General features: G+C 40.3%; 1 long non-coding RNA gene across 1 annotated transcript; it reads right to left on the reverse strand.

Moving 5' to 3' along the window:
* Positions 1-277: 277 nt before the first annotated feature.
* Positions 278-10,218, reverse strand: LOC111255371 (uncharacterized). Its single transcript, XR_002675457.2, has 3 exons — positions 9,526-10,218; positions 801-1,008; positions 278-410 (listed from the first exon to the last, which is right to left on the reverse strand). It is a non-coding gene; the product is annotated as an uncharacterized LOC111255371 (long non-coding RNA).
* Positions 10,219-15,725: the final 5,507 nt, after the last annotated feature.

Genomic DNA, 15,725 nt, shown 5'->3' on the forward strand with positions numbered 1-15,725 from the left:
AACAAATTGTTGTCTAGAGATCCGTCAAGAAGTATTAAAGAGCTTGAAGAAAATTCGCTCACAATATCTAACAGGTTGATTTTGTGTCGTGGGATAACGTTTGAACTAACGCCCCATAGATTTAAAGCCACTGGTTTCGGATCACGAAAAAAAAACACATTCTGGTAACAGCAAAGCGTGCCCTTATTGTCGAAACGGTTTTTTGTTTGTGACTTATAATAACAATTTCTTTTTGCAGTTTCATAGATTCAATTAAAACATTTCACATATGATTAGATTTAATATTAGGTACGTAATTTAGCGAAAAAAAAAAAAAGCAATCAGCAAAAGTACTTTCCTAACTACGACAGTACGATCATCGTATGAGTTCCGTTTGTCAAAACCTCCCCGATCTGCTCCGGATACGACAACTGTAATAACAACAAAAACATGGCTACATGTTAAAAGTAAGTTGCAATAGACGCACAAGGTCTAAGACTTCTTTGCTCGACCAACGCCTTATTACTTTGTCGTTTACATGATATTCGGTTGGTTTTACCAAATTAAGCCGTACATCACGGTTTCTTATGACCACACAACTATATACACCGAAGCTCTATGTGATACCTCACACCGACATGAATTACATCGTAGCCATTGCTCTAAGGCAGAGTAGAACATAATGCTAACGGAAGTTTGGCCCTAGGCAGGGAAATTTTTACTGTTCCTGCCATTATCATCACTGTGATCCCAAAGAATATAAATAGTAACGGCATGTTAATTAGCGACGATAGTCTGTGTTTGATGATACAACGACTGACCGTTTGCTAAATGTGACTCGATGTGTGTGTCTGTCTGACGACTTCAGCCGGTCGCCTCAATCCCTGCGAAACAAGAATGACGTCTGATGGGAACGCCGAGAAAAAATTGTCCACGTCGAGCCATTGCCTTCGTTTGTTAGGTTTCACAATAGCACAAGCTGTCGCGATAGACGCCGCGGTCAAGGCCCCAAAAAGCGGAGCAGCACATCTGCAAGGGAGTGACAAGATATAAGGAAGAATTTAAGATTCGACTCTTATCCAGCCTTGTTAATTAATTCGCTCATGTGACCTGGATACGTTTTCTTTTATTATTTTTGTCGGTTACTGTTCGTTGCGTTATGCTTTACACCCGCACGATCTATTACGTTATTGTATCTATCTATATATACATATATATTATATCAACATCTTCTCTTGTTACTGTGCCAAAAGAGGTTAACGTCTGACAGACCGAGAGGAAAAGTACCAAGGACAAAGCGTTGACCCGTAAAAATCTACTGGGTACAATACAATGTCTGATGTTGTTCTCTCACTAAAATTCATCCATTAATGTATTGTGATAAAATAACGCTAAAAATTATAATAATACCGGTGTTTGCACACCAGTTTCTCTTCAATAACAACCATATGATAAAAACAATATATATATATATATATATATATATATCTGCATTTCGGAATTTATTATTATTTATACGTTAGTATTGATATACATGACATTTTATTGATTATAATCATGATCACAAGAAGCATCAAAAATCTGTTTTTTTTTTTTGTTGTGTAAATATTTCGGCAGCAGGTACAGGTAACATACAATGCGGTGCTGTTCTACCGAGCAGCGCTCTACGATAAAGAAGCACAAATTAAAAATGTCTAAAATTAGTTTTCTGCATTTTGTTTTTATAAATAGTATCATTACTATTATTCAAATGGTCGTTGTGTGCCAAAGAGGCTCCGTATACGGTACATATATGTTGATCTATCCTTCACGCTGACGGAGTCTGTTTCGTGGCAGTTTCACCTGGGATAGTAATAAAGTGTGAATATGTTGGTACTCTGCTGCTAGGACCTACCTATATAGAAAATAACAATATGTTGGATAAAATTTCCTGTAATAGTCAGTCCATGTGGCTGAGCTCGGTCACGTTAATTGAGCGTCTCGAACGATGATTTTGATTATCCTTGTGTCTCATTCTTTCATTGTATTGTTTTTCTCCTACGGCCATCGCTGTCCATATATGTAGTATATATACAATCTAGATAGTTCGTAAGAGGAAACATCTGCGGAAAAGAAAGGCAAAAGCCGAGCTCGTTTTGTGCGGTCATCCCGCTCTCCGTTTGCATTATTTATTGTGAATTCGAGCCTGTCGTAGAGGGGTAGCACCCTGTTGCAGCAAGACGCCCGAAGCAATTATGTCGTCATCGACTAAAAACGCGAGCAGGGACTCAAATCGTTCTTATATTCAACGGCAATATGAGCTGCGGCCGTCACAAGAGAAGATATAGATCATCATCAAAAATAGAAGAAAACGCACGACTCCGAGCGGTACTTCCCTCGCCCGCTTCATCTCGTGCACAGCAACGTTTCACAAATTATCTATATATATACATTTATGAGTCATAGCGACGCTTAGCGATGGACTTCAGCAGGAGCCGCGACTACGACTGATGCGCTAACCGGCGTTCGCTACTCTCTGTGGTTTAGCCTATTGACAGTACCAATAGTCCCACACCCCCGGACACCCGTCTGCACGAGTGCAAATAGAAAATAAGGTATGAACGCATTTGAAATGGCGGTGAGTGCCGACGGCAGCAACGACTGAAAATGGCTGTTGGCCCTGGCGATTGAACGACGAAGGCGCGTGGTATCTGCTTCAAAGACATTGGAAATAGTTCCAGCCACGCTAGGGCTGCCGAAATAAAGTAAAAATGATGAACCCGGTCGTTGTATAGGGCCAATCTAGACAGTATGCGCCGCCACTTCTTTTGCAGAAGTCCGGAAGTGGAGAGGCGGGGCTGTAACGAGGATACACGATGATGCTCAGGAGATCAGAGAAGGGAAGTCGAAAGTGAGTCGAAGTGTCCGTTTACGACATATAACGAGATAGGATCGGTAATAAGCCGAAGCGAAACCATTTGACCCTGAAAGAGAAAGGGAGTTCACGTATAAGTATTAATAAGCATAATTTCTATGAGCTATTTAAGAATGCTATAAATATAAATTATATGTACGCGAGTCATCGTAATGCCCAGATGGAGGGTCTGTTTTTATAATCAAGTACAAATTAGCGATACGAAAATAGACTGCAAAAGCATAATTGGAATCATAGAAAAGCATGATCAAATCACCAATAAAGTAATTAACCCTATTCAGCGCGAATTAAAGCTTGCATTCAGACAGTCTCAGTAGGTCGAAGCGTATGCTATTCGACTTAGAACCCCGCCAGATGTTGACTGGAAGAATGTTATAACAGAGAATTTAAAAAAATCGGTGACTATGGGTACGAGTGACAGACTAGTAGTGCATTCGGCAAAAATTCACAGAAACACTTTCTAAGGAATCGAAAACTTTGATAAAAATTTCCCGGCGTTTCCGGACTTTGACGTGGAGCGTGCTTTAGAGAATGGCTTTGTAACGGCCTAACTCTGGGATTTCTGATGCAAGCTATTCATTCGTGGTTTAGCTGTCAGCTTGAAGTAAGTATAAAAAGGGCGAAAGTACGTATAGAAGGAAGTATAGAAGGAACGAAGCTGGGAAGGAAGAGCGTTGACCTATTAGACACACAAAGGGTGCTCACCTTTTTTCAGCCCTATACTGGACATCAACGACGAAATCAGTTTACTGAATGACTTGCGTCTATTTCGCGCTGTTGAACATCTCTTCCGCTCCGTTAGCCGACAGGGCAAATCGTCCTGTGACACCCCTTAGCGAGCAGATTGCCCTGGCTGACTACGTGCCAAGAAGCGTCTAGATCTTAAACAAGGGATGTTCTTGCTCGGGGCGGCCTTTTCCCTCTTGTCTTCGTGTTTTCCCTTCAGACTTCTTCTCAGCATTGGGTTTTTGAGCGACGCTTCCCTATGATGAGCGCATGTATCGGATTTGAAATAATGATGTGTGTTTATTTACGACCAGAGGTGCTCATTCATGGCGTTGCAGGTCCCATAGTGGGAAGCCATTATCGTCACCAGTGAGCTTCGCGCGATGGAGCCGCAATAACGACCCCTGCCGACGTCTGCGTAAGATTGTTGAAAACGTTGTCCTCATCTCACAGCCGTACGGGACGCCTTCATTTGTTTGTTTTTTTTTTGGGGGGAATCCTTTTCTCCAATGCAAGTTATAACCCCATATCCGGGTCGGAATTTCTGTAAATTCCGCAATATGGGTTTCTGTGTGCTAGGCGTTGTTGAAAGGAGAAAATTGAACAACTTGGTCTTATCGGTTTTGCCCCCTCTGCTCAGATATCACAAATGCGAAACGACGTTTGAATGCTCCCGGTATAACAACAAACCACTAAACGACATTCTTAGATGGACTATCAGAATAGTACGCTTTTACTGTTAATATTTGTATCGAACGTTAAATAATTTGTACCCTGTCCCAGGAAGGTTTGACTACGACTAGTGTTGTAATTTTACTCCTAAAATTTGTGCGATGGCTAGGAATGCTCTCAGTTGTGTTACTCAGTGTTTCATACGCGAAACTTTACGAACCCGTGACCGTTAACGTGTTCCGAAATCTGTTGGATGTGTATCGTATTAAGTTCATTAATTCAACGTAATAACCTACGTATTCGATATAAACAGCCATATAATGCTTCTATTTTTTGTGGTTTTAGAACGCTTATTAGTTAAGTTGTTAAGGTTAAGATACAGAAGACGGTGGATGCGGCCCAAGTGACCTTTGAAATATACGGAACTATTTTTGTTTAAACATATGGAAGTATTTGTGCAGCTACTACAGCCACTGACGTCAGCATTTTTGCTTACAGAAAAAAGCAAGGAGCTATGAATTTCGGTGATACGAGCGTCGAGGGGCGCCAAAAGATGCGCCGATGATTAATACATCAGCAATGACTGTGAATGGGGTGGGGGGGGGAGGGAGGATACATACCCGCAGTCGTTAAACCGGGAGGTGTTCAACAAGAGAAGTTCAGAGAGGAACGTCAACAATGCCTCAAAATAGGGCAGATGTGGTCGTGAAAGTACATACACGTGCAAGCCGCTTTAACTGGACTACGCTTGTTATCGAACGACACAAATGTTACCGAAAGACCCGTTAGCTTCGTTAGTACGTGCTGAACGGATGATCCACGGAACCTATAAAACCCTTATATATGTATGGTAATATTGTTTAATGGAACAGCCAAATGGCCTGAAAACGTCTTTACTGCTGTAGGAATATTGGGTGGTTTTAGCGATTTTACCTGCAGCAAAACGGTCCAGACCGTGTTAACCTTTCTCTAAAATGGTATCAGTGGACCAACGGCAACGGGTTGCGCCCGGCCGTCGGTACATCTAGGTGTATACACGGATAGACTGGCAGAAGGCAACGTTCTATTTTCGATGATTTTTATTTTTGCTCGATCTGCTCAACGTCTCTTTAGGAAAACGTATGCATTCATTGATGAAACGTGAAGAGTGAGTAGGGTTTCTAGAACGATTTCCTCAATAACTCGTCTCGCTTGTCCAATCAGCGCCGCAGCCCGGAGCACGACTTGCGCGTCCTGCGGAAGAAGAGATTGCCGATTGATTGCAATAAAACGTAGCAAAAAGCTGGATAACGATAATCAACATTTTCTTCCCATATATATTTATAAAGCTATTGAAAATATATATGCATTGTACTACCTATAGCTGAGGTTGTACGGTAATATCTCAATTTAAGGTGCTTAAGTTGTGGTTGTTGTGGTAATTTAAGGTGTGCGGCAGAGGAGCCAAAATATAATTTGATATTGCAAGGAAATTTCCCTACTCTTTGTCCTTTCTGAGTGATCTAAACGCGAGTTCTCACTGCGGGCAGTTACGTTAAATACGAATTACGTGTAGCTCAAGAAATTCACAGTAAATATACTGCCTTTGAACTCCATATTTCGTTTCAACTGCTTGGCCGTTCAGCAATACAGACATTAAATTTTAACGGAATACATGTGACAAGACTCGGAAGTAAATCTATATTTTTTTCGAATCTTTAAGGACTCTATGCTATTTTTATAATCCCTAAACTAGATTAACATGCGCTAAGGTGGCTCTATGAGTTTAGAAAGAATATGAAATGGTCGTTCTCTTACCCCTCATGTCCCCCTCTTACCCCCTTCTCAACCCCTTATGCATGCAGATATAAAAAAACTACACCTATAAAAGAAGGATTTATTAATAGCTCTGTTTTAAGCTAGTTACAACTTTATCGAAGACCGTCGTATTTCATTACCATATATATATATATATATATATATATATATATATATATATATATATATATATATAGAGGAAGACACTAATGTGTGACCAGATAAGCAGACAAGGCTTCCAAAATTCAGTCATAGTCGTTTATTAAAAGAGATATTTTTGATCGACTACGATACTGGGTTTGGCAATATAAAGCTATAATACCTTGTATCAGATGCATTCGAATTCTCTATCACGGCTATGTAAGTAATAGCGTATTCCTAAAGAGCGCAAATTCTTATCAACCACCTATATATATATATATACATATAAATAACAACTAAACTGAAATTCAGCAGAACAGATCTGCGTCTGATCCTTTAAGCTATTTCAATTTCACAAAAGAAATCTATTGAAATGTGCAAGTCGATGTTGCCAGGCATAGTTCAGACGAGTCTTTTTCAGTATTAACCAATTCAGTCATCATCGCTTTTACGGTTACCCACGCACACACACGCAAAATGATGATTATTTGTATAGCGAACTTGGGCTCGTCGAGGCAATAGACGACAGCATGGCAACTTCGTGATTTATCTGCAACTTATTTAATGGCACGAGCCGTTGTTTCAGTTCTTTAGATTCGATTTGTTCCAGCAAAACTTCCTGTTTATCATAAGCATGCTGTCCTGCACTCAGCGTTAGCCTACAGCTACTCCTAATCGTATTTCTTTTTTTCTTTTTTTTTTTTTTTTAGTTAGAACTTTCTGCCAATCCAAAAGAAAGTTTTTGTCGATTTTCACCACGAATGATGACTACTGCCTCGATTGCTATTCCAATTATTACCATAAACCGCTATTTAATGGCGTTTGAGCCGAGCTGAAGACAATCTGTATCGAAATTATATGGCCGGGCAAGTGGGATTAGTCATTCTTACAACAGCACACATGAGGTATTTATTATACATGTAGAGGTACCATTGGGCACGGATTCATAAAGAAATGGCCAAATTACGTTCTCTCTCTTGTATCGTGTAGCTACTCCCGTGTTATTGCCAAAGGCTCGCTGACCGACTGTTGTGCTGAGTGTATTTACCTTTAGCTTTTTGCCAGATTTAGTTTTAGTAAAGAGCAGCATTAGCAGCTCGGAGAAGTCATCCCAGTGGCTGAGAAAGAGCAGTGCGAACGTTGAGGAATAATATCAAACTATGGTCATGTAATAGAAGAAGCCAGAATGCTGACAACGATGGAGATGATTACGTTTGCGACCCCTTCTAGTTCTCCGCGTTGAGTGAGGTAGAAAACGTCTAGCCAGCCGACAGGGTCCATGCGCCACGGAGTCATGCGACGAATAGCTTTCTTCTGCGCGTTCTATATTTAAAAACGAAGTTGCCATAATATGCTTGCATCGCTTTCTACTTATAACCGCCGCTGCTACTACTGTGACCTGCCGTGTTAGTACGGCCTGTTTGGGCCGAAGTGCACTACGGCAGGCGGCGAAAAACACGAGTCGCTAGCGCCACTCGTGTTACGATTGTTTTAAGGAACATTTTCCTTCTCCATGTTCCCACACCTGTCGGTCGTGTGCCTATATGGTAGCAGTTCAACGAAGAAAACAACAATTGGTTTCTCCGTTCACATGCGTAGGTATGATGTAGATTTTGGAAACCCGGGTAAATTCTAGCTCGAATTTGCCCGCATTTAACCGTCAAAGAACCATCAAGAATACGAAAGCAAAATCAACCAAGGCATCGATGGATAAAAAGAAATCTGATAGCAAGAATGATAGAAGTTGAAAACGTGTCTCTGTTTCTACAAATAGACAGAAGATCAAGCCGAAAGTTTTGCTTGTAGAAATAAGCGTTACGATTAGAAACGACACTATGGTGTGGCGAACAAGCATGTGGAGATTATAAGCCATGAAGCAGTGATTCAACATGCATTGCACGTATCAGTAAGATGAAAGTACCAAGTGAGAATCTTTACTATAACTTACCCTAATAAAGAATTAAACTGAGACCGACATCTACTGTCCACGACTTATTGACTGAATAGAAATTTAACGAACGCCAAGTTGAGGTTCAAGCTAACAATAAGATAGATCGTTTCTGTTTATGTTTAAATCGTTCGTAAACTTCCTATTATAGATTGTTGAGAGATGATTAACTATCTTTTCGTATATATATATATATATATCAAAAATTATGTTATTATTACCATTTATTCATAAATCTATCACCAATGTGACATTAATGTTTTCAAAAGAAACGTTCATATAAGCCATGTGCCACGAAGCGAAACTCTGACCAGAAACTTTTCCATCTGCTAGACACAGAGTGGCAGTACGTTTGAGAAGACCGCTGTTTCTATCGTTACCGTTACACTTATCGGCCTTTTTATTTTTTACGACTGTTTTTTCCTGTTCAGCCTTTGCTCCATTTCATCCTAATCATCACCTATTATTTCACGCAGATACGGTCTTATTGCGCTGTTTTTTAACATCCGATGTCGCATTTGTAGCGCTGAAAGCACGGCGTCTAGCCGGTCTTCACTACATGTGTACCTTCTTATGCGTCTTAATGAACTTGCTTCACCTTTTCCCGTTGAAGTCACCTCTCCTGCATGAAAACCCGCACCTGCATGATTTGAAGAATCCACCAGCGCAAACGTGACTTTCGCTTTTCAAGACATCGTTTTTGCACTTCGGTTCCTATTTACCAAAATAATATACTACCTATTGCGTTCTGCGTAGCTTTTCTCTTACTCGTACTAACTGCGAGGCGTTCTCTACAGCATTAGCATACAGGAATATATATATATATATATATGTAGCGTCAGGTTTATATGGCATCACCCTTTAGCATCATTTTGGTCTTCCATTGTGCTCACTGAACGCGTCACCGTTTTGCGTTATAGTGGTCTATATATAATAGTTCTAAATGGAGTATTACTAGTGCTGGTTTCAGTTGAAAGCATTGCGTCGCTCAAGTCGCCGGCGACGGTAGCGATTGGCGTCGACGGCGCCGCCGCAGACGACAAAAAGGATTTTACTAAAAACGAGCATAAAGGCAAGTATCACCTCCAACAATACCGTCGCAGTTTCTGCCGCCGCTGGCAGCTTACGACGCATGTAATAACGAGCGAGCAAGGAAAACGCAGGAGTGCGCAAATCATGCGCCCTTTCTCTCTGTCGTCTCCTTTGTCCTCGTAGAATAATTCGTGGAAAAGGACACGATTTTGCACAGTGTACTAGCGCCTCCTGTGCCACCGCTTAAGTTCACTACTGTTGGCGTCTTCGTTGTTATTGTTGCTGTGACGACGTTGCTGCTGTTGTTGTTACTTACATGGTCGTTATCGCTGTTGATATGATCCGCACCATTCCTCGGTCCAAGTAGCGCCGACTTCGTTATGTTTCACTTCGGTCCAATGAAGTAGCGTTGAAGAAAAGGGAGAAGTCGCAGAAGCGGCCCGAAATCCGAAAGCCCAAGAAAAGAAGAACTAACACTGAAGAGAAAAGACTAAATAAAAACCACTTGAATGAAGAGCATGGTACTACTACCAGCGTAAGTAGCGTTGCCACCGAGAAAGGGGCAACGCAGCACAAGTCTACCGTTACCAACCAGGAGGACATGGCAGAACGGATGGAAACAAGAAGGGCTGTTGCAGAAACGGCCTAACAGGAAAACGGGAACAGGACTTTCCCTTGCAGCTAAATTAAACCAGAGCTTATCGTCATGCCCATCATAGAACGTTGAATAACACTGGAGCTTCAACTTAGTCGCCGAGAACTAACTTTAACAATAGCGAATTACATTGATACGGCGTCGGAACCATACGCAGTCGCAGAACGTCAGAGACAGAAATGGGCAGGCGCGAAAATAACGAGCAGAAAAAATGGCCGACAGCGAAGGCAAGCAATGATTGCACTAGAGAAAAAAAACAGGATTTGGCTTGCGTCTTCGGAAGCGAGCTCACGGACTATGCTGATTGGTAACAGAATATTGAGTAGTCGAAAGCGTGCCGTCGAACAGAATACCGTCATGATGACACTGGCACGCTCTTGTCCAGTAAAGCACATATCCTGGTAGGGCTTTTGTAGCGGTAGTGGTAATCCTTGCATGCGTATATGCTATTGTTAGTGTTACTTTACGGCCCAGAAACAGGGTCGGGTATAGACATACTTCCGTCAGGTATTGTCGCTCTGCTTTATCCAACTCATTATTATTGTTATTACGACGACTATAATTATTTCTGTTTTTATAGTAACGGTCGCCATTGAGCTGGAGGTAACGGTAGTCGGCAGAATCGTAATAAGTTGAGCTGTGTGCGTGACTGATCGATAAGTTACGATTATATGTAATACGTATGATTCTAAATTGGGTTAGTCTATTTAAAAGCAAAATCTTCTAGGGCACCTTTGCCCGTAAAAATAATAAACGTTTGTTAATCGTCGTGAAAAGAGAAATAAACGAAAATATTTGGAGATGATCCAGCGTAATAATAAAAACAAACTGCCATAGGACAACCGCAAGGACACCATACGAAGCGCTGCGTTGACTACATACACCGTTATCCTCTTGAGTAACGGAAACCACGCACCGTATTAGGCTTATTGTGCAGATACAAAATCTAATTTTCTATCGCATAGTTAATTTGAATTTTACCTAATAAAAGCTTGATTAAATATTGAGTGACAAATTTACCTTTATAGTTTCTGTTACTAATATAGAGGTTCATCACCATGTGATCAATGGCCTCTACGAACACATTCTGAATAGTCTCGTCCAAATAGAGTGAATCATTCTAACAACAGCCTTCGCATATTTATATATTGTATATACAAAGATAGTTCCGTTCGTTGTATACGGCTGCCAATAATTGTAAGGTCCCTTCGCACGATACACATCTAATAAATTAAATTTTTTTTTCATGTAGACTTAAAAGCAAAAACTCATTGATTCAATAACTCTGTTCCGATATCCTTCGCATTGTAGGAAAACGTACGCACGTTTATTTGCCAACGCATCGATATGATGTCAAGTTAAACACCCACGGCCAAAAACGGTACCTGGCCGCCACAGGACCGAGAAGGGTATAACAATAATAGATAGTGCTATCAACCGATTGGCACCTTAACTCAATAGCCAGTTTTGTGTCATACTGTAACAAATACGAGCAGTGACGGTCTTTTCGACATAGCGTCACCTATCGGCCGTTTGGAACTCATCGAATTTGCACCGGCCCTTATGGAAATATCGTCATCAACGCTAACAATCCGGTTCTGCCTGTTACCATAAATCGCCGGTGTACCGAAGCAACTAATTTTGCATAGGCCACAACGCGATGGTAGGTGAGTCTGAGGAGGTAATTTCAACAGCAGTAGCTGATGCGCAAAGGAACAGAAGAAAAACAGTAGGCCGAATTACCGGTAGCAATGCACCGGTAGTTCGGATAGAAGAACCGAGAAGATGATATTTACGTTGATTTTTCATTGATTGCTCGACATATGGCGAACTTTAAATTGCCCTCCTGCGGCGGCGGCGGCGGCGGATTGAAGCCGAGCTGTTTTTGAACGAAACGAATGTCGAAAACAAAATGACAAAGCATAAGTTCTCTTCTTAACAAGTTTCAATAACGCTTGTGTGCATGTTTCACTTCTGTAGAATTAGAAGCAACATGAGCTGTGGTGTTTCGGTCACTATTATTTCGGTAACGCTAAAACTATTCAGCTCCCAGCAATGGGCTATATTGATTACCATTTTGCCCGTGCCCACACTCGTAACCTATCGAACAGATGGTAACCATCAATGACCTGCTCCTATACGTTACTTAGATAAAGTTATACTAATAAATTTCTTAGATGTTAACGGGCAAATTGAATAAAGGCACTTTTTCAAACGAATCCACCCACTTGATCGAAGAACGATGCTGAAAAATACGGTATTTCTGTGTCCGTCTAGATCGATCGTTTCAGTCAAATGCTTACTTGACCTATACCTTATATTTACTATTTAATGCTTAAACTAACAAATGTTATTATAATTTACTCTATTCTTCTAGTTTTTATTCTATTTCTAGTTTTTATAATATAGTGATTATATTTCCTGAACGTTTTTTTACGACTACAAACAGAGTTGAAACGACTGGATGGTTAAAGGCAGACACAATGGCAAACACTCTAGCAGAAACTGGTGGTGAGTTGGCCGCCAAAAGCGTCTTTTCCCAAAAGATATGAAGTGTGCCCTAGTGGGGCGTGTTCATCTGTAAGGAAGGTAAATTCCCTATTCTATGCAAGTGTATTGGACAAATGCAATAGTTGTTGCAGCAGCTGTAGAGTGTCCCGTTATATAGCAATTTATTATATAAATGTTGCTGAAGAACATCACGATGGCTGGACACCTTGTTTTACCTGTTTAAGAAAATCCTTATAAACATCGCGTATGAGTCGGTCAAGGGGTGTACGCGGGGCGATTTCGCAGCACGAGCTTCGATGGCAGGACAGTTGGCCGCTACTTTATTCGAGGAGCTATGTTTTATTTAGCGTGTGCTGGCTAGTCTTTTTTCATTATGAAACGACAAAAACCAGCCACTGTGAGAGATATGAAGATATCTTGGTGCTGGTCATTTTTTGGCTGTGTTAGAAATCCAAAGTTCATTTTAATTAAGAGAAGACTAATGCTTGAAGACCAGATTCGTTCATAGCTGAATCAGTGAGGAATAATAACATTGTGAACCGTCATGAAAATAGTATGAATGCTGAATTCGCTGAACCTTTCCATAGTTCTTGTTTTATCTGTTATACTTTTGTTTTGTAAATGGGAGGCCTAGTATTAGGACGCTACGGAAGCCAGACGCACACATGAACAGCTACTGCAAACGTCGATTTAGCGTCGTTCAAAACTGCAAATGGCTATGGGGCGTTTAGGAAAAAAAAAGTTATTATTATCTTGGAATATATCCTTACATCATTTTTGCTGATATAGAGAACTTACTACAAATGTAATTCGTATAAAGTTACCATTACTGCTATTGTTGTCTCAGAGTGCGAGGAATTAGTGATAACAACAAACACAGACCTTTTATGAAATCGCTGATTTTAAAGAATTACTAATTAGCTTTGAGCCAGACAAATCCAATGGGATGCTAGCCCAGCTCCGGATATAATACTTCAAACGACGATTTGTTTAGAAATGCTCAAGAGTTGAAAATATTCATGGAGTCGTAGATTTCGCAGAGGCTTATCGGACCAATTATGAGTGATAGAACATATTGGCGCAACGATACGACGTAAAATCTCTGGGCGTCATGACACACCGTTCCTAGGTCGTAGCATAGCCCGCATCACATCTACATTCTCAGAGTTTTTCTGCAATCTTCGCGTCACGTGTTTGTGACGCGTGAATTTTAAGTATTCAGAATTCAATGGTAGGATAGCATTTCGAGGACCAATTCTTTGGATCTACAAGCCGAAATGACAATGCCAAGTTTGCTGTTGGAAAGGGAAGTATCCATGTGACTACTATTTACCGGGAGATGCACAGTAGGCCTCGCTACAAGTGACAGGTAAATTTAGCCATGTTTTTTCATTGGGTGCTGACAAAAAAGGGGCACGGAATAAATACTTATACACGAAGCACTGAATCATGTCCTTGACCCAGGCCTGTGCGACGACTAAAATACGCGTATGAAGAGACAACAAATATGCTCTCGGCATACAAATGACACACATATTTATCGTCTGTATAGAGCAGCATTCCTGGACGTAAGCTTTGCAGCGTCGGAAGCACCTTTATATGTTCATAATTTTGCGATTTTTCAAATTAAACATGACTAACAATAGCAAGGATTATGATTATTACTTGTCGACACTAAAATAATAACACCGAATGACTATCTTCACTAAACGTACATATTAACTAACAGAAGACCAAGCGGATAGCACGAATCTTCGATATCTGCGATTAATTTTCTCTTTAATTCTTCGTTTATAATCATCGCTTGTTGTCCAGTTTCGCTAATTGGTCTTCACCTTAATTGTGGCATTTAATTATCTACAAAATAAAGTTTTTTTGCTATCTTTTTAAGAATAGCTTATTTTCATTTCCATAATAAATTTTACCCACATAGCCCATGATGCACGAACACATTGTATGGCTAGGCATACCTCCAAAATGCCAGGATCAACGGATAGCTTGCTGAGTACGAAACTCAATTTTTACAGATATGCTTCGTGAGTTTATCCACATTCATGTAAGTAATATTAATATGTTATACTTTCATCTCATACGGTAGTTTGCATAGTCGTGCAGTTTGTCGTTGTAAATCTTTACTATAAGATACGTGCGTATCGTACGTATTATCGGCCAAGTGTTTGAGCTTAACTGACCGGGTGATACCTAAGACATGTTATTACAAGTACAACCCTCGTTAAGTTTATGGTATCCCTGCGTTTCGCACATATTGTGGTGGGATGACATAACTGGGGTTGGCAAGAATGATGGATCGATTTACTCATATTAATTAACATTACTATATATATATATATATATATATATATATATATATATATGCAAAATTCGCTAGTGGGCAAACGATTTTATAATTTCATAGAGCTTATTCTATAAAAATACGCAGCTTGTTTTCATCTATAGAGTTTATACACACTCTAAAGCGAAATAATCTTGAAGACGGCTCTAGTCATGTATTAATTTTTGATCGTTTCGATCCGTGGGAGACCTCGTGTTGTAAGAGTCGTGTAAAATGAGTGAACCATATAACCTCGCTAGTAACAAAAACGTCTGTCCAATATAAGGTATCAAAATATTGCTAGGACATTCATTGTGACAGACGAATCCCTACTGCCGAGTAAAACCATTCCTTCCTATTTTTTCTTCTATAAAGCTGAAGAAAATACAACATAGGGAGTAGTACGCGCGTTCGAACGCCTGACATACTATCATATCCGACACCTTACTAGGGAGTTGTATAGGCTCTGACATAACTTTCATTGTCAATATCACATCGATCTCTGTACTAGAATTAAAGTAAATAGGCAGCTTAGTGAACACGGAAAATGGCATGTTGCCCCCGTCAGAGGCTCGGTGCGTACATGCTCTACTTAATCTTCATTGCGTTTGTAGCTGGGAAAACCTTCGGAGTGCTTTGAACTTGTGTCCAATTTACATGTTTAGCTTTTCGAAAATTAGCAAGCAGACTACTCGATATCATCCTTTTCCTTTCTAATGTTACTGCGGTTTTTGCTCGATTGCTTTTGTGTTTCTCCTCAAATAAAGTTGAAAACCGTTTTGTACGGGAAATGTTTTCATCATTTTGATGAATTTTTGTGACGGAAGATTTCGGAACACAAGAAGTGATACGCTTCTCTCATACAATCAGATGAACACATTTCTAGTGGTTAATAATTTACAAAATCATTAGACATATCAAAGACTCAGAATACGAAGGGCTGAGAGGTAATGAACTGTCCGGAAATTGTATGTTTTATCAACGATATTTTATATGCTTTCCTCAGTGCATGCTTGCA

The sequence above is a fragment of the Varroa destructor genome, unplaced genomic scaffold (assembly GCF_002443255.2).
Source record: "Varroa destructor unplaced genomic scaffold, Vdes_3.0 BEIS01000001.1, whole genome shotgun sequence".
Classification (NCBI taxonomy): Eukaryota; Metazoa; Arthropoda; class Arachnida; order Mesostigmata; family Varroidae; genus Varroa; species Varroa destructor.